Source organism: Anarrhichthys ocellatus, unplaced genomic scaffold (genome assembly GCF_004355925.1).
Source record: "Anarrhichthys ocellatus isolate YVR2014 unplaced genomic scaffold, GSC_Weel_1.0 scaffold16, whole genome shotgun sequence".
In the NCBI taxonomy this organism is placed as follows: domain Eukaryota; kingdom Metazoa; phylum Chordata; class Actinopteri; order Perciformes; family Anarhichadidae; genus Anarrhichthys; species Anarrhichthys ocellatus.
This window is the reverse complement of record NW_022280046.1, coordinates 3,061,963-3,079,023: the sequence shown is the minus strand read 5'-3', so window position 1 is coordinate 3,079,023 and position 17,061 is coordinate 3,061,963.

Here is a 17,061-nt window from a genome sequence, read left to right as displayed (position 1 = left end):
GTTGTTTAATTCAGACTGCTAAAGCAGGTTTAATTACATGGCCAACATCACTTTTGAATGCAATTCTGTACAGACTGTGTTGTTTCTTACATCATTTGTAGACGCATTTCAGTGTTTGGGAGCTTCTATTTACCTTGTTGCTGAAGTTTAGAAAATGAAAAACAATCTGTGGGTGTGGAGTTAGAACACACCAGACCTCTGTAGCTCGCTCCTCGTCTCTGCTTGAGGCTAGCACTTCGAAGCACGACTCAAATAATGGACCCGGGTCTCAGACTCAACTGTTGGGCATTGGATTGCTTTGTGGAAAATGTAAGTACCAGAAGAAGAAAGGGTGGAATGAAAAAGACAATATCTCTGGTTCTGCTGCATCGATTTTGATCATTTTATTTTGTAAAACCAGTAAAATGCTAAATTTGTATACTCTATTAAAGATGTTTAGCTTCAATTGCTTGAAAGATTTTTGAGCAAAGAGAAACTGTTGGAATTTAGATGTTTTGTCAACACGTTCTCACTTCTAACTCGACAAATACCGGCGTTTGGTCAGTGGCCCTAAGCTTCAAACTATGATGCTGGTCTGGCATCAGTTTTTCAAGGACGACGAGTCGGTTTCCACTCGTTACATGCATAGTGTCTATTCAAAATTAACTTTTGTCTAGACAGAAAGTTAGTTCTAGGCAACAAAACCACTAAATTTGGTTTAGGAAAACAGCTTGGTTGGCGTTAACTTGACTGACTAACCAATCACATGACTACCAAATAACTAATGAGTCACGTGACTAGCGACTCGCATGACAAAATGTCAAGATTGACTTTTAGTTTCGCACAGTACACAACCGACAGTTTCCTGGATGAAAGTCCTGTTAGTTTGACCACCATCCATCCCACCCGCCCTGTGAAGACTCTCTCGCTCTTTATACTACATCAGTGTCTCATCAGTGTCACTGAGCGTCCGGCGTAATGACGTAGATACATTTGCATTGTAGTTAGTTGAAAGCTCGGTGGATCGGTATCAGGCGTCGAGGGACACTGACCAAGCATTGGGAATGAGCACAGGTTGTTTCTGTGGATTTCTAATGAGAGCTTCATTATTTAGCTTTAAACTGTGAATATGCTCAAATGGAACCCCTTTAACAGCTGAATTGTAGATGGTCTACCATCTGTGGTTTATCTCACTTGTTATAACCACATTCTCCACTCACATTCACTTACTCCTGGAAATAGTATCAGTTAGCTGTAATTTTACCTACTTTATGGTGCTATGTTGATGACACTTTGAGTACATTTTTCAGATGGCATCTTTTAACTACCAGGTTTTAAAACTCATGCAGTAGCCTGCCATTAAAAGAACGAAGGGTGAGGCTGTCTTTTTTTCTCTCCTGCTCGTTTCTCCCTCAGATATCCTTTGACTTTCCTTAATTAAGTATAGTCTGTCGTTGCCCAGTCAATCTCTGTCTCTTTCTCTCTCTCTCTCTCTGTCATTGCTGTTTCTATCTTTCTTCCTCTTTTCTCTATTCATTGATCATACTCCTTGTCTGTCTCTCTGTCATTTCTTCTCCCTCCTTATTAGTAAAGTTTAAACGAGCGGGACCTTTTTTCCACTCTGCTGGGCAAATTTAAAAAGATTTTAATGCCAGCTCAAATCGGTCTTGCTCTTGATCATTCTCTCTGTCTCTTCTGACACTGTTGCAGTATCACAAGTGCTCTTTCGTAAATGAAACAATAGGCTAATGAATTCCAAAATGATCCATACGAGCAACAACAGATATGTTCATGTTTTATTGTTTGTTCTTTTTAAAAAACAAGTTTTTCATCTTTTTCCCTTCACAGGCCCATTGTTTCTGCCCACCAGATGTCTTCCCACATGTCAGTGTCTTCCTGCGCACTCCAGCAGCTGTGTCTAATAAGTCGTAAGCTCCTGTGTGTCTCTCTGTGGGGTATTTAGCTGCTGAAACTTGATTTTTCATGACATCACTCAAACTGTTAACTGGTCGTTGTGCTCCAACACATTCTCAGTCCCACCTCATCCAATACCGCCGATTGGTCAGTGCCCATTGGCATCAGAGATTGATGCACTAGGTACTTCTCTAGCGTTAGTTTACAATGTGTCGAAGCGGCATGTCAATATATGCTTGTTACAAGCATAGTGTCCTTTCAAAATAAACACTTTTAAGCAACAAAAGCACTTTGTCATGGTTAGGGAAATGGAGCTCAAGTTTACATTTTAGTCACACGTTACTAGCAAGTGACAAACAAGTCACATGACTAGCCGTGACTCACGTGACAAATGACAAACAAAGTTGTAAGCAGGGTTAAAAACATGAATGAACCCTAGTGGCATTTTCTTGATGGGCCAATAGGAGCAAAGCGATCTTGGCCCAAGGAGGCTTTTCTTCTTCAGCCATGCTTGGTTTGGCAGTAGCATGCCAACCTCGCCTTCTTTCACAATTTATCTAGTTTGACTGCAGTTGAGTGTTCTGATCATTGACATGTCGTAATTTCAAAGAGTTTTATTGTTGGATGAATATTATCATGCTGTGATGTGAACCTGGTCATTGGATACATATTTTACGTGTTTTATAAGCTTGGGGTTTAGTCCGTAGCATATTACATCTGCTTGGGGAATATAGATTGGCAGAATTTGCATCAAAATGGTTTGATGGTTTCTAAAGCTCCCGTGTTGCAGGGTGACTGCGTAAGGTTGGCAGGATCTTTTGAATAATCGACAATAACATTGAAGAACAAAATCGGTTTTTTTATTAGTTTCTTCCTGTGAGTGCACAAGTCCTAGCAATGTTTTGGCAAATTTTGTCATTGATTTGGAAATCGAATCAAATTACAAGAAGACTGAATGGATTGAAGGAAGAACAAAGGCTCAATGTTGAAAAGTAAATAATGAAATAAAGTTGAGCTTTGGCTGCTTTTGTGTGCTGTTTATTTGTCAAGCTGAGATGAAAAGTATTGAGCGGACAGCTTTGTGCAGAGTGAGACAGGCATCAACACATTAGGCCTCCCCCATTGTGGAGGGATGCTGTTTTTTCTAACCCTGGATATTTTATTCTGAAAATGAACAAATTGCCAGAGGGAGGAAATTAATGTGTCCTTTATCTGTATATCATGTATCCTGTGCAGGATTGCAGCACGGGACAGGAGCCTATCCCAGCAGGCACTTGGCGAGATGCAGAGTACAGGCTATTACAGGGCTAACAAACATACAGTAAGGCAACCCTGTCTCCTACAAAATGTATTTCCCATACAATTAAAATGCACTCTCAATTACATTTTGAGAGAAACTTTCCTTCCAGACCGAACTGTCGTGGTTTTAAACTGTTTCAAACACGTGCTAAATGAACAAAACAAAACAAATACAAAAAAACTACTATGACGTGTAAACTACTCAGTTAGGTTTAGTAAAAACATCATGGTTTAGCTTTAAATGACTACGAAATTGAAAAGATACAATACAAAGACGCAACAGAAGTAACTGCTTAGGTTTAGGCAGCAAGACAGGGCTGATTAAGGACGTATACATCCACAGATTTCTTCTTCAGACTTTCTGGTGCTTCCGCTCATGGTCACCGAAGATCCCCAAGGTGAACCGTGGCATTTTGTCTGGAATAAATTGTGAAAATTCATCTGCCCCGACAGATTGAATCTTGGATTGAACTGGACTTGCTGAAGTATTGTAAATCAGCTCAATCTTACGTGTTCTGGCATGCATGCTCTTGTCAGACCAAATACTCGTTGGTCAGACAATTGCTGGTGTTACTGTCCTAAGGAGAAAGGCGCTTCCTACTTCATTATTTTCTGGAGTGGGAGGGGCATGCTTGTAAGAACGAGAGAGAGAGAGACGCTCTCTCCCTTGGAGAGCACGCACACACTCATACACATTTGGTCCTTCTCTCTGTCCTTATCTCAGTCCTCAGTCCTGACAATTGTGCTACAATAATGCATAAAGTTGGGGGTTCGTGGGTCATGTTTGGGTGGTTGATTATTTTGGTGGATTAGGCTGGTGCTGATTGTCCCTCGCAGGTCAGGGTACTAGACTCCCTTACCCTCAGTATTTGATAGGTTTTGAGTATGAACACACAAGAATTAGCATATTTCAACATGTTTGGTCTAATCTAATTGCTTTGTTTGAAATACAACTGCAGGGGCATCCACTTGCGAGAGAGCCACCCACGCATTACTTTCACGGTTAAAAAAGCTTGTGTTTGTTTGTATGTGACTGGGAGGCCACGTGCATGCATGCTAGGCACAGACTGATTCACAAGATTATGCTCAGTTTTTTTTCTGTTTTGCTTCTGCTTTTCAAGGGAGTTGAATGAACTTTGTCGCTCAACAGATTCACCTCACTTCCTGTTTTGCTCCTGGTCGCAAGAGGGATTTGTGGCTTGAAAATAAACACACGTTGTTTTGATCCGATACTTTTGTTCTTCTTGGGAGGACAATCATAGTTGTTTCTTTGTGTACTTTGATTCATTTTCATGAATCAGTCATTTTATTATTAAGTATTTTTTATCTGAAGTATTTGACTTTGACAGCTGGTCTCTGGACGAAGGATCGAGGAACTCCATGTCCAGAGAAGTGACACTTAGTTTACACTCTGCAAAAACATGCGAGTGGTGCCGATACCGATACTAGAAAGGTATCTAAATACCCTTATGTTAAAAGCAGAACTATACCACATTCTATTTGTACTGTTAAGAGTGACATTGATTTCATATGAGCCGCATTTATGAGTTCCCTCATTGTGCAACAGAGGGGCAGTGTGTGCAGCGCTTTACTTCCTGAAGGCATAATGGGCGTGCCAACTGTTTTTTGAAGCTGAGTTTTTTTCTGCTTTTTCTCTTGGTGACCATCCACAGATGGTCGAATAAGCAGACACTCAAAGACAAATAAGGCAATAAAGTACTGCAGCTGATGATTATGAGCTGCACTTATACTTCTGAAAGTAATACAATAATAATACAGAGGCTACGTAGTCCGAACCAAGACAGCATACTCTTTATTGCTTCCACCTTATCAATGGCAGCAGTGGCGCATTAAAAGCTTCGCTCTTTCTGTTGTTACCTTTCACAATAAAAGCACTTGGCATAAACACTGCATCACCACTTACCAGAGGAAACAGTACTGCTTACACTTATCTCTGCAAGGATATAACCTTTTGTAAGCAACAGTTTGACATGTGAAGGTGGATATATGTGAATGTGTAAAGAGCTGATCTTGATTACTTGTCCTGGTTGGATATTAACATGTATGGTGCAATAATTCACTCATTTGGTCTTATGGCCATTGTCAAAATATTTTAAGTTTTTGAATTCATAAAAAAAAAAAAAAATCAGTTCCATGTTCTGTCATCTTATTCCATTACTCTTCCCAATGTCTTTGCAATGGTATCGTTTCAGTATTGGTATAGAGATATTAAGGCAGGTATTGTAAAGAAGTCATAATTATAGTATTGCCACAACTCCAATTACCACTGCACACCAAAAAAAAAGGTTGCATCTACTTTAATTAATCGCTGATTCAATGCACCATCCGGCAAGCTAAGACACCCAAATTGAACAAACTATAGTTGCTCCCTCTATTGACTGCTCTGTTGATGGAGTGCAAAGGCTCATGGGACTCTGTTATGGACAGTTCCTGTTCTAGTTTAAGTGTGTTTTGATGATGTTCTGCTCTTGCTTTGGGTTTGCATTTTTGTTACATGCAGTGTTAGTGTTTGTGTTGTTAGTTTAGTGCTCATGTTATTTTATAAGGTGGTGACCATGATCAAGACATGTGTGGAGATTGATGACGTGCGGCCAATGTGGAACTATCACGCTCAGCTTCTTGAGCAATTTCTTTCATGCAGCGTGACACAATACCCTTGATAATACGATAGTATCAGGTGCATGCAGGTCAACATAATTATGATCATTTACTGAGAAACTGAAACCTACAGTGTTGTGACTGGGGCCTTCTTGCTGTTTGTGACAATCCCTAATCTAACTGCAGAGCAGAGTTCAGCTCAATGTTTGAGAAGTGCAGTGGGACAGAGAGACTGAGTGGACTGCTCATATTATGCATTGACAATGAATGAGAAGAGAAGTTGAAACTACATCTGATTGTGGTGGACAAACCGACTGATTGATGTTACTCACTGTACGGAGAAGGACGTCACCAACCACAGCATAGTCTGGTTATATTTGTGCATGTGTGTGTGTGCTACACAGTGTGTAAAAACTGTGCCGCTCTCTTTTTGCGTAATGTGTATGTGTGGGCTGTAGCTGCTGTTGAGTTTATATTTTTTCTGCCTCTCCGTACTGTCAGTCAGTGTACAGCTATACTTAATTTATGCAGTCTACTGTTGCATACTGCACCAGACACAGTGTCCATCTCGTCAACATTTTTCTTGAAATGTGTGACCTACCATCGGTCCCTCCAGTTGCCACTAAGTGTGGAATATACCGTGCACAAAAAATAAAAGAAAACAGCCACTAATCCATGTCAAATTATGCTAGCTAATTCGTAGTGTAATATCTCAGAGACGTTTCAATTATTACAAATCATTAGACATCCCAAAACTAGGTAAATATGGCTAGACAAAATAACCTAAGCCTACATGTCCTTCTCCTGACTCCTTTTTATCCATCCTGCCAGATGTTTCCTCTCCGTGTTCATCTTAAATGTGTATAATATGAAGCCTCAGCAGCTCCGTTACGAGTATATCATGTCCGGGGCAGCATTGTAAGTGAGAACTAAAAAGGCTAACCTTTAGGTAGAAATATCTGGTTTCATACCTGTCTGAGAAAACAGCTCATCGGCTGCAAGGTTGACATGTGCTTTGGTGCTGAGAATTTTAAGTAGGGTAAATAATTCATATGGTACAGAATCTTGCATCCTGTTTAAGAAGAAGGATTCTTATTTTCTCCCAAGTGATAATGACATTCTTCGGTGTATTGTTTAATTGTGAAGCTGCCTGAGGGCTATATTGTATCTCTCTATTAAGGGTTGTGTTCTCTTGTTACTTTCATTCTTCTCCGCTGTTGTTTTCTTTCTCATTCCCTCCCCAGCTGTCTTTCTCTCAGGCGCTCACCAGTTTCACATGTGAAGTTGTTTTTAGTGTTCCCTCTGTGTGTCTCAGCTGCTGTTTTAAAGCCTTTCTTTTGTGTTTCTGGTTTGTAACAACCACTTCCTTGTGGGAAATGTCCATAAAATTGCAAATATGAGGAAATGGCAGAAGTACTTTTTTTTTTTTCTTGTGGTTTTTGCAATTGCAAAGGTGAAGGATCAGTGTAATCAATTTCATCTAATTAAATTCAAGACTGATTTATTGTTCGTAGACTTGCAGATATTGCAATAAGGAGATAATGATCAAAAGGAAATTGCTACTTGTTGCTGCTCTCAACCGAGACCTTTTATGTTGCAAAATGTGTTACGCATGAAATACAATCTAGACACAGTACTGTTCACTGTCTAAAGGAAATGTAGTGGGAGACAGAATAGCAATAATGAAATTATGTGTACCACAGATGGCAGCTGGCATGGAAAACATTTAAATCAACAGCATTCACACTTTATGAATTAAATAAATAAATTGCTCACATGAGGCTGATTGGTACTGTTAGTCTTTAACACGTTTATAAGTCCAAGACTAATTCATTCATCACACCTGGTGGAGATCTGCACTCTACTGAGTGCACTTTTCAAATTGATCAATAAACTAGTGCCATTTTAGATAAACATTGGCCCTGAGTACCTCTTCTGCCAAACGTCTTGAGACTTCTTTACCGTTATTTCAACGTGCCAGTGAATAAATGGATGCTCCACACCGTGTTGAAAGGGTCATGGCAAGATGATGGTGTTCAAATCCAGAAAACTGCTCCATTTGCCAGTTCATATTCTTTGTCCATGTCACTGTCGGGTAATTTAAAGGGCCACAACAACAAAGGAGGAGAGATTTCTTCACATCATTCACTGACTGTGAAAACCCAAAGCCTGCTTGATAAAGGATGTCTATCTGGATGCTTTAGGATTTAAATCCTCCAAAATTCCCAGTGTAGGAGATCACAAAAAGCCTAATTTTTTGGCACGTCTTACTTCCATCTGTGAGTGTCTTGCCATGATACGATATGACACATGGGTCAAAAATTCATTCCTGCAGTGTATGTGTGTGTGGAAATAATTTTATTTGATTAGTATTGCCTTTTATCTGCCTCTACAGCTGTGCTGCCTTTGATAAAGCAGTGAGGCCTTCTGAATGCGTAATTGTCCACTGCCACTGAGGAATAGATAACTTTGAGTCAAATCCAGTGGATTGAGGAAGCTTTCTCACAATAAGCACATATCCCTTTATTACCAAAGCAGATATTCTTATATTTCTTCCAAGCATATGTGAATATTGTTTGACTTTCAGCTCCTTCGGTCCACTATTCCAAATGTTTAAAGGAGAAAGGTCACCATTAGATTAAGTACTCCAGGATATCTGCACCAGGTGGCAAACTTTTAAATGCCACCTACAATTGGACATAAGTTGAAATCCGGAATGAAGATGTAATGTCAAGATTTATTCATGCAGCCCTTCACCAACACTGACTTTCAACACCAGCTTCCTCTCTACAGCCTTTCGCCTGATTATAGTAAGGTCTGATGACAGAGTTGGCTGTCCACGACACTGCAGCCAATCTGACATGGGAATACTTGTGGAGAACTTCTGTCTTGTGCACTTTTTTAATAACACGTGTTTACACGGTCACATTATGGGGACTCCCCTCCCATTGATGATAAAAGGGTCCTCACAAAGTTGACCTTTTTTTTAAGGTTAAGGCTTTATTTAAGGTTGAAGTTCCACATTTGCTAAATAAGTATTAAGATGGACCCAGGACACATTATCTTAGCTTAGCTCTGTCGAAAGCCGAACTACCAATAGTACCAAAATGTTTGACACATTAACACATCATACCTCATTTGTTTGTCTTGTAAAAGCGCAATGATTTCTTGGAATATTGTCATCACTGTGACTTTGCTGTGTGTGTGTCTGTGTGTATTATTTCTGGTTTTCTCCCACATACTAGAAACAGTTGCAAGGTGTCGGTAAACTAGAAATACTACACTGCCTATGGGTGTAAATGTAAGTGTTAATGTGGTGTGTCAGCAAAATTCGATATCTGTGATATTGACTGGCAGGCTATTTATTTTTCGATATTCACACCTGAAAGCTCTCCAATTCAACCTCAACCGAACTTTCCAACCCGTCTGTAGCTGTTGAGTTAAGTGCCTTGCTCAAGGACACCTTAAAGGCCCATATTTAATCTAAACCTCTGTGGACTCCTGTATTCAGATATTTTTATCACACTGAATGTGATGTCATCCCTGATGACTTAGAGTTTCCACTGTACATACTGCACTATATATTTTTAATTGCCCTTTCAATAAATGTTAATTAGTTGGCAATTTGACTCTGGATGACCCTGTGATTTACGCTGACATTCTGGTTTGATTCCTGGTGGGCCTTAGTTCCCAAAAGGTTGTTCGTAATTCATCACTGGCCACCAGAAATGTTAATGAAAAGGGTTGAGGTGAAAAATATTCTCCTTTGAGGCACTCCAGAGGTAATATGATGTTCACTTTTATTCAAGTCACTCTGGATGAGGCTGTCTGCTAAACTGCCCAGAGTTTAAATGCAAAACCTGGTACCTGGTAAAATTCCAGTCCAGTGCTGCTTTAGTTACAAAGGGGAAGAAAACAGAGGTCAAATAAGCAAATTGATATAAACTGAAGAGAAGGAACAAACATACGTACACAGGTAAACAATTGTGTTCACTAATTACATTTAAACGTGTTTTGTACCATTTTCAATATGTTCTGCAGTTGAATAATATCTGAGTGCCTTCAAGTGCATGCTTCAAATGTTTCACTCCTTTTAGTGGAGTTACACGATGGGGACACAACATCCCTGGTGCTTTTAAAACCACTTACCAACTTGTACACACAGAGTGCATAACTTAGCCATTAATATCTCATTCATGGGATGTTGCCTCAGGTTTTATAGTATTTGTCTTGATCAGAACAGACAGATGTCTGAGACAGAAATAGACAGATGGGAAGACAAAGACAAAGATTAGCGGCAAAGACTGAGGACAAGATGGTGAGTGTGATCCTCCCCCTTCCCATAGTTGGTTGTTTGTCATAATGAGCCTTCCCTTTATAGAGGAAAAATAAAGTATAACAGATAGGGAGAGATAGAGAGTAGTGAAAGCAGGGAGACCGATAGGGAAAAATAGAAAATCACAGAGTGTACGCAGGGACAGACGTCATACATAGGGAAAATAATTATTTCAGTCTAACTGGCAGTTGTACTTTATTGTGCACTGGACGGCTGTAGTGTTTGTGTAGGAAGAGCATTTTCCCTCGAGGTCTCAGCTGGATATACCACGTTGCATGCAGGCAGGCCAATTGGACTGTGACAGAACACTGGAGCTTTTGACTGAGTTAGTGGACAGCATCAGCTGCAGCAGTGGTGGTGGTGTCCTTCTTTTAACCCCCATCTATCGTGGGTTTTCTCTCCTGGTGTCTGCTGCAGTCTTCGCCTGTTCTCGCAGACAAACAGCCCTGCATCTCTGGACAACATGCAGAGTAAAGCAGCCAATGTTCCCTTTAAACACAAACTCCTTCACATTCATCCTCTCAGGCCTCGAACTCTGGAACGTGGGCAGAGCTTGCTAAACAATGGCCCCTGAATAACTGTTCCATTAGACATTCAGACAGCTCCACTGTAATTGGAAAAGACCTCTAATGAGTGAGGCTGAAAGCCTGACCATAGCCCACCAAGCTTGAAGCCTGGGAGTTTGTATTGTTCTTTTCTCTCAGAAGGGTTTAGAGGGGATACATTTACCTCTGTATATGTACTGAACTCCTGTCAGTATATTGCAGTGAAATTTCCCTTCTCATCACAAAGTACTACGTCAACATGCTACGATGGATAGAAGCACATTAAAAGTGAGTTTGATTAACTGTATTATCCCCACAGCTTTTGCAATATAGGTACAGAAAAAAAAACATTTGCACATAAAAAAAAATTTAAATACAATTGCATCACAACATACACACCATTGAAACATGACAAATAGGATCTTCTTCTTTTATCTGTACTTTTGTTTAATTTAAGTTGAAAAGGTGATAAGTGCCGAGCAAGGGTTGCAAGAAAATCAGGATCACTGACGGACAAAAGTTGTTTCCCTCCACAGTGGGTCCAATTATGCTCATAATTGTTGGAGTGGGAGGAGACAAGTGGCTCTTAATTGGTGGCATTTTTACTCTGTTTGTCATCCTGTGACCTACCATACTCTCATTACGCTGCCTTTTTCTTCGCTGCCAAACTGAAGCTCGGCATAAATTCATCCCTGAAGACTATCTTTATGCTTATTATGTCGCCGCTGTCAAACTTGAAATCTTTAGGCGAAATCGTTGCGCCCTCCTCCGCCCCATGCACCTCCAGTCATCATTCAGTGCCCAGGTTAGGCTCATCAGAATTCCACTCCTCATCTCGTCCAGATCTGCAGCATTGTCTTCATCTCATCACCACCAGTGTCTGGACGCCATAGCGGGGTTTCCTATTGTACTTATAGCTTCATCCCCCCTTAAAATAAATGATGTAATGATGGGGTGTTATTGCCAAAGAGTATTCACATTTCTCACCCTATTCAAAATGGAGTTTATTCTGATTGAAATGCTGTAAGTAAGACACCAATGGTGTTAGTAAGACACCAACTATGTTTCCTTGATCACAAAACAGAATATCCTCCTCTCCATGATCACCTTCCTTTCTCTGCCATTCACAGCAGAGCAGCGGCAGTCTTCTGCTGTCTAATATTAGACAGCAGCCTCTCCACATTCAACAAAGAGTGAGGTCGCAACCTGTCTGAGCTTTATTCTGACTGGCAGGCATGATGGCCCTGCTGGGTTTCCCTTGGCAGGAGAACTCTGCATTTAATCTGGCTTTGATAAAGCAGGGCTGGGAAAATACAATTTCTGACCCAAATAAGACGCAAGCGGCAAAAGATAGCAAAGCAATAGCAAAGCAATAACGGAGCCGTGACACTGGCCCCTCTGTGTTAAGAGACCAAGGAGTGCTTCTTTAGTGTTTTGACAGTTGTATTGACCTGTTGTCTGTTGCACTCTATTTATTTATTTATTGTAGAAATACATCCCACTGCAACTAAATCTGTTCCAATAATTCCTCTTGACAAATTCAGTGAATCAGAGTGGGGTAAGTTAAAATACCTGTCGCACATTTAATTGAGTAGTTGGTCTCATGCATACTTGCTCAGGGTAATGAAGAATCAGTTGATGACTCAGTTAAAACAATTGAGCTTGAAGTTTTTCAGGGTTTTATCTTAGCTCAAGCTGACCGGTCATTGTATTGTTTAGGCTATACCTTTGTTATTAATGCATCATTCTGTAAAACCCTGTTCAATGACAGGATTATTAACAAGATTTTTAACAATATTGTCATTATTCTTACAATATACACACACATGGTGACAGTACAGTTATGGTTATGAAATCCTAAAATCAAACATTTTAGACGATATCTACTTGGTTGATTGTTGGGAAACCAAAGTGTTGTCACGTCTTACAATGCATTTATTTTTCAATAGTGATTTGTCACTGTTTCGGAAGGCACAGAAAAATGATGTTATTCCAACCTGATCTCATAAAAATATGTGAAATGGCCACAACCTCGTAACAGCGGTGGTGGCACAAATTGTGTTAAAATAAACCCAATGGAAAGCCAATCAGGATACTTTTTCTTAATGACACATTTAAACAACTAAATGCATTTATGTGAATTTTGGAACGAGAGCTACTTACGTATATTAAACAGTCAAAAAGACACAGAGGGCGGGTGGGAGTGGAGCTGGATAGGGCAAACAAACACAGGACTTTCAACCACAAGACCGGTATTCAAGACCGGTGTTCTTGCCCCAAAGTGTTGAGTAATTGTGAAGTCACATTTGTGATATTTTTACTCGACCAACTCAGTGGTGCCTAGACCTAGGTTGTATGTACATATTCAAAGCCCAACCATGAAGTTTTTTCTAAACCTATCTAAGAGGTGTTGTTGCCTGATCCAAAAGTTAAATTGTTTCCGCTTGTAGTTGTCGTCGTAGAGAGCAGCATGGATAAACACTGTATTTTCGCGTTTAGAGGACTGGTTGCAATCATTTTACTAATTGATTTCTTACTTTTAATTCAAAACCAAACCACATTCCGGAACTAAACTATGTAAATGTCACATATTATAAATTCTGTGTTGCAGAATCGTCTACCAACAAATGTGAAGGCAAGTTGCTGATTCATCATTACTTCTTTTTTTTTTAACAAATTAGGCATTCACAGTATTGAGCAGCAGCGGTGTCAGTATAGCAGCAGTGTGTGCAAGCTGAAATGTTAGGTATCACAAGCAGAGCAGAGGTGAACTGTGCCAACTGTGAACGTGTGAAGTGAGGTGTTTGATGTTCCACTCGTAACTCTGGTTGTTGGAAGTGGTTTACCCTGCTCCTTCTTACTTTTACATTTAAAATTGGAGAAGAAGAAAAAGGGTAATTATATTTAAGTGCTAATTATGGCCATTCATCCATGTTGTTTATTCTTTTCCCTGTTTCTTTGCATTCTATTTGAGGACCTGCTGTGTATCAATATACTGAGAAATGTCAGCGAGACAGAATCCTGCACATTCATCATTCATCAGAATCCTGCACATTTCATTCTGGTGATGTCCTACTGATAGGGAGGTGAAAGGAATACATCTCCTGGCCTGCTCTCAACTAGAAAGTGATATAAAACTCTCATTACTAATCAGACACACTTCTAAATCATTATGATTTTTTTAAGGACAGAGCTGTGTAAAAACATTTGCGAGACGATGATTTATTACAGCCTTGCTCACAAAACACACACACACACACACACACACACACAGACATATAGACACACATGGCTGCTAGAAGCACTAATAGAAACAAACCAACCATTGCTACTTCCACAGCGTAACGATCGGGCACAGATTCAGTGCCTTTCAGCAGCCATAAAGTACCTCCATTTTCATTAACCCTGAACTGAACCTAGAGAATGAGAAAGGGGCTTTATTGTGACAGGTGGGTGGACAGGAAAATGTACAGATGTGCATTTTCAATGTTTTATGGGGCTATGTTTCTCCCAAATATCCATTCAAGTCATTCATAACTTCTGCGACAGCAAAGATTACTTTTCTTGTGTGAGATGGGCTAATCGTAGCCCACACAGACATGTACAGATGCAGAAATTAGAGAAAAAACTTGAACTCCTAATCTATAACCAGAGTTCATTATCTGTCCCCTCGCGATGACACTCCATTCAAATATTCCATTAAGCACAAGTGGGCCTGCAAAATCCACTGATTTATTCATAACCCAGGATCACTGAGGCACAGTTAAAAACCTGCTATGAGCATTTCTTTCCCCAAACCACATCGTGAACATACTTAGTCAAAATCTCCATGGCAGAAGAGGGTATTTCAACATCGCAGCACTGAGCAAGTTATTATCCCCACTCAGTGCTAATCATATAAACTATCTGGCTGCATGAATGTAACAAAGGATTAATAAGAGTATGAACGAGGATGCAAAGATGTTCCAATTTTTCAATTTAACTGGATTACCATCATCTTCTGCTGCTCCATGAAATTGCATAAGCTGCCCAGACCCTGATACTCATTTTCCCACAGACACTTTTGTGGCCTTAGGTTAGCAATGGACGAGAAGGGAGCTATTACTCTTCCCAACACACTCCCGTAAAGTCCCATCATTGTCTACTCTTCCCCTTTTTATTTCTCTTTCCCATCCACTCTTTCCTCACTTTCTTTGTTTATCATGTACTTCTTCTTCTACCATCACCCATCCTTCCATCTCCATCCACTATCCCAAATTAATCTAGATAATGGGCCGAGCTTTTGTGCAACTGGGCAGAATGGGACCGACTAAGATGCCCAAATGTGCACCAACAGGAACACGCTGAAGCGCAATACTCATGTCCATGCATGTACACACACAGGACACACTTAAAAGAAATGCAATAAAGCAAATGCAAATGCACAAGCACACTTGCACACTTTAAGGCCCACTAGGTAAACAAGCAACCGTGCACTGATCTGAAAGCTTTTACTTGATCGCTTTACAGTTGTTGTGATAATTATGCAGCTAGAAAGAAAACTAATTTGATTTACGTGTCCTGTGGATGAACTGGGTAACCCTGCCATAGCACTCCCTTAATTAGCAACTAGATCTAAGCGAGCTGGCAGGGTGGGGCATTATGGGATTGACTAGTTGCGGGGGTAGAGGCTTTCCCCCCTCAACCGCTAACACGTGCATCGGGGAAAGATGCAATGGGGAATGGAGCAGTGAAGCTCAAAACTTTCTCTCAGGACTCGCAATAAATAGCTTCCAGAAAAATTCCCAACCACGTATTTCTTCTCTACATCTATCAATGCGTAGGAAGTAGACTGTTTTTGGGTTCATTTTTGTTGAAAATAATTACACTTTTGAAATACAACACACTTAATATGTTTATTTGCTATAAATCCTTTAAAACAGGGATTTTTCAATTGTAGTATAATATATTGATAATATAATATATATTTACTACTAATATACTAGTATATAATAGCAGTATGAAATGTAACTGGCTACATCATATCTGTTTTTATTTTCAATCATTAATTCTCTGTCTTCGCTTTATCTTACCAAGCAACTGCCTTGATCCTCACAGATAGCATGTTAGGGTGAGAGCGCATCAATCATTGTATCATCAGTTTCAGTGTGATCTCTGTCTAATGAGCCTGGAAACAGCTGCTCACATATGGTTTTCTGAATAATAGATGTGATGGGCCGGTGCTTCCACCACTCATCATCTCACAGGTTCCGTTGGCACGATTGAATCGGCCGAAGAGGAGAAAGGAAAAGAGTCATCACCTTTCAATAGATGCTGAATCCATGTTATTCCTTCTTGGCCTTCAGTGGTCCCTGACATGGTATTGGAGGTAGGAGCGTTTCCTCAGGAACTGGGTGACTTGGAATTCATCCAAGGGTCGATAGGATTTCTGAGATAAACCTGTCCCTACACCAAGCAAATATACAGTTGTGTTAAGTCTACTCTGTTAGAAGATCTAACAAAAAACGTACAAAAAAACTATGAATTTTGCTGTTTATACTCAGATGCTTATGTGATGGAGCATGTTTCAAACACTGTCTGACATCTCTCCATCCCTGTGTCTCATCTGGGTGCCCAAATTATTCAGCATCGGTTGGCCGTTTTGCTTCGTCGCTGGCCTCAATGTCGAGGATTCTTGTTTTTTTTATCAGCATCTAGCACGAGTAGGTGGTCGGTTGATGGCTGCTTCATGCTCACATGAGGATACAATGGTCCACTGGAGGACAAAATGAGCAATCTAAGAATTTACTCATCACTACATTCCTTGAAGTCAGATAGCATTTGTTGCAATCAGTGGAATATACTCGGGATGGAAGAGCATGTAAGGAACGCTGCCACATACAGTTGCATGCATGCATGCATACACAGTGTACTGTACACTCATATACAGGAACATCTAGTCCTCTGTAAGATAATAATGATTAGACTAAATATAGTTTAACTAACACATATATCGCATACACGTCATACACACTTGGATCATCTTTGGATCTACACTTTCCTCTTGGAAGGAAGTGGTCCGACATTACTGTACGCTCCCACAGGCTCTGAGGAATTCAGCGGTCTTTATTCTCCTTTTGGCTTTTGTTCTGCTGGCATTACTCTGACTCACCCTGCCTCCTGTTGCTCTGATCGCTGTGCTGTGATCCCCCACTGTTCTCTCCGTCTCTTACTGTCTTCAAAGCTAGCTTACAAACTGCAATGTAAAGATGCCAAGGGTAGCTGTTCAGTTAAGTAGATATACAACTGGGGTCATGTCTGTTTTAGCAGCTGTGCGTGGGGTTTTATTAAAACTCAAAGCTGCTATAATAGATATTTTTGAATTACCAA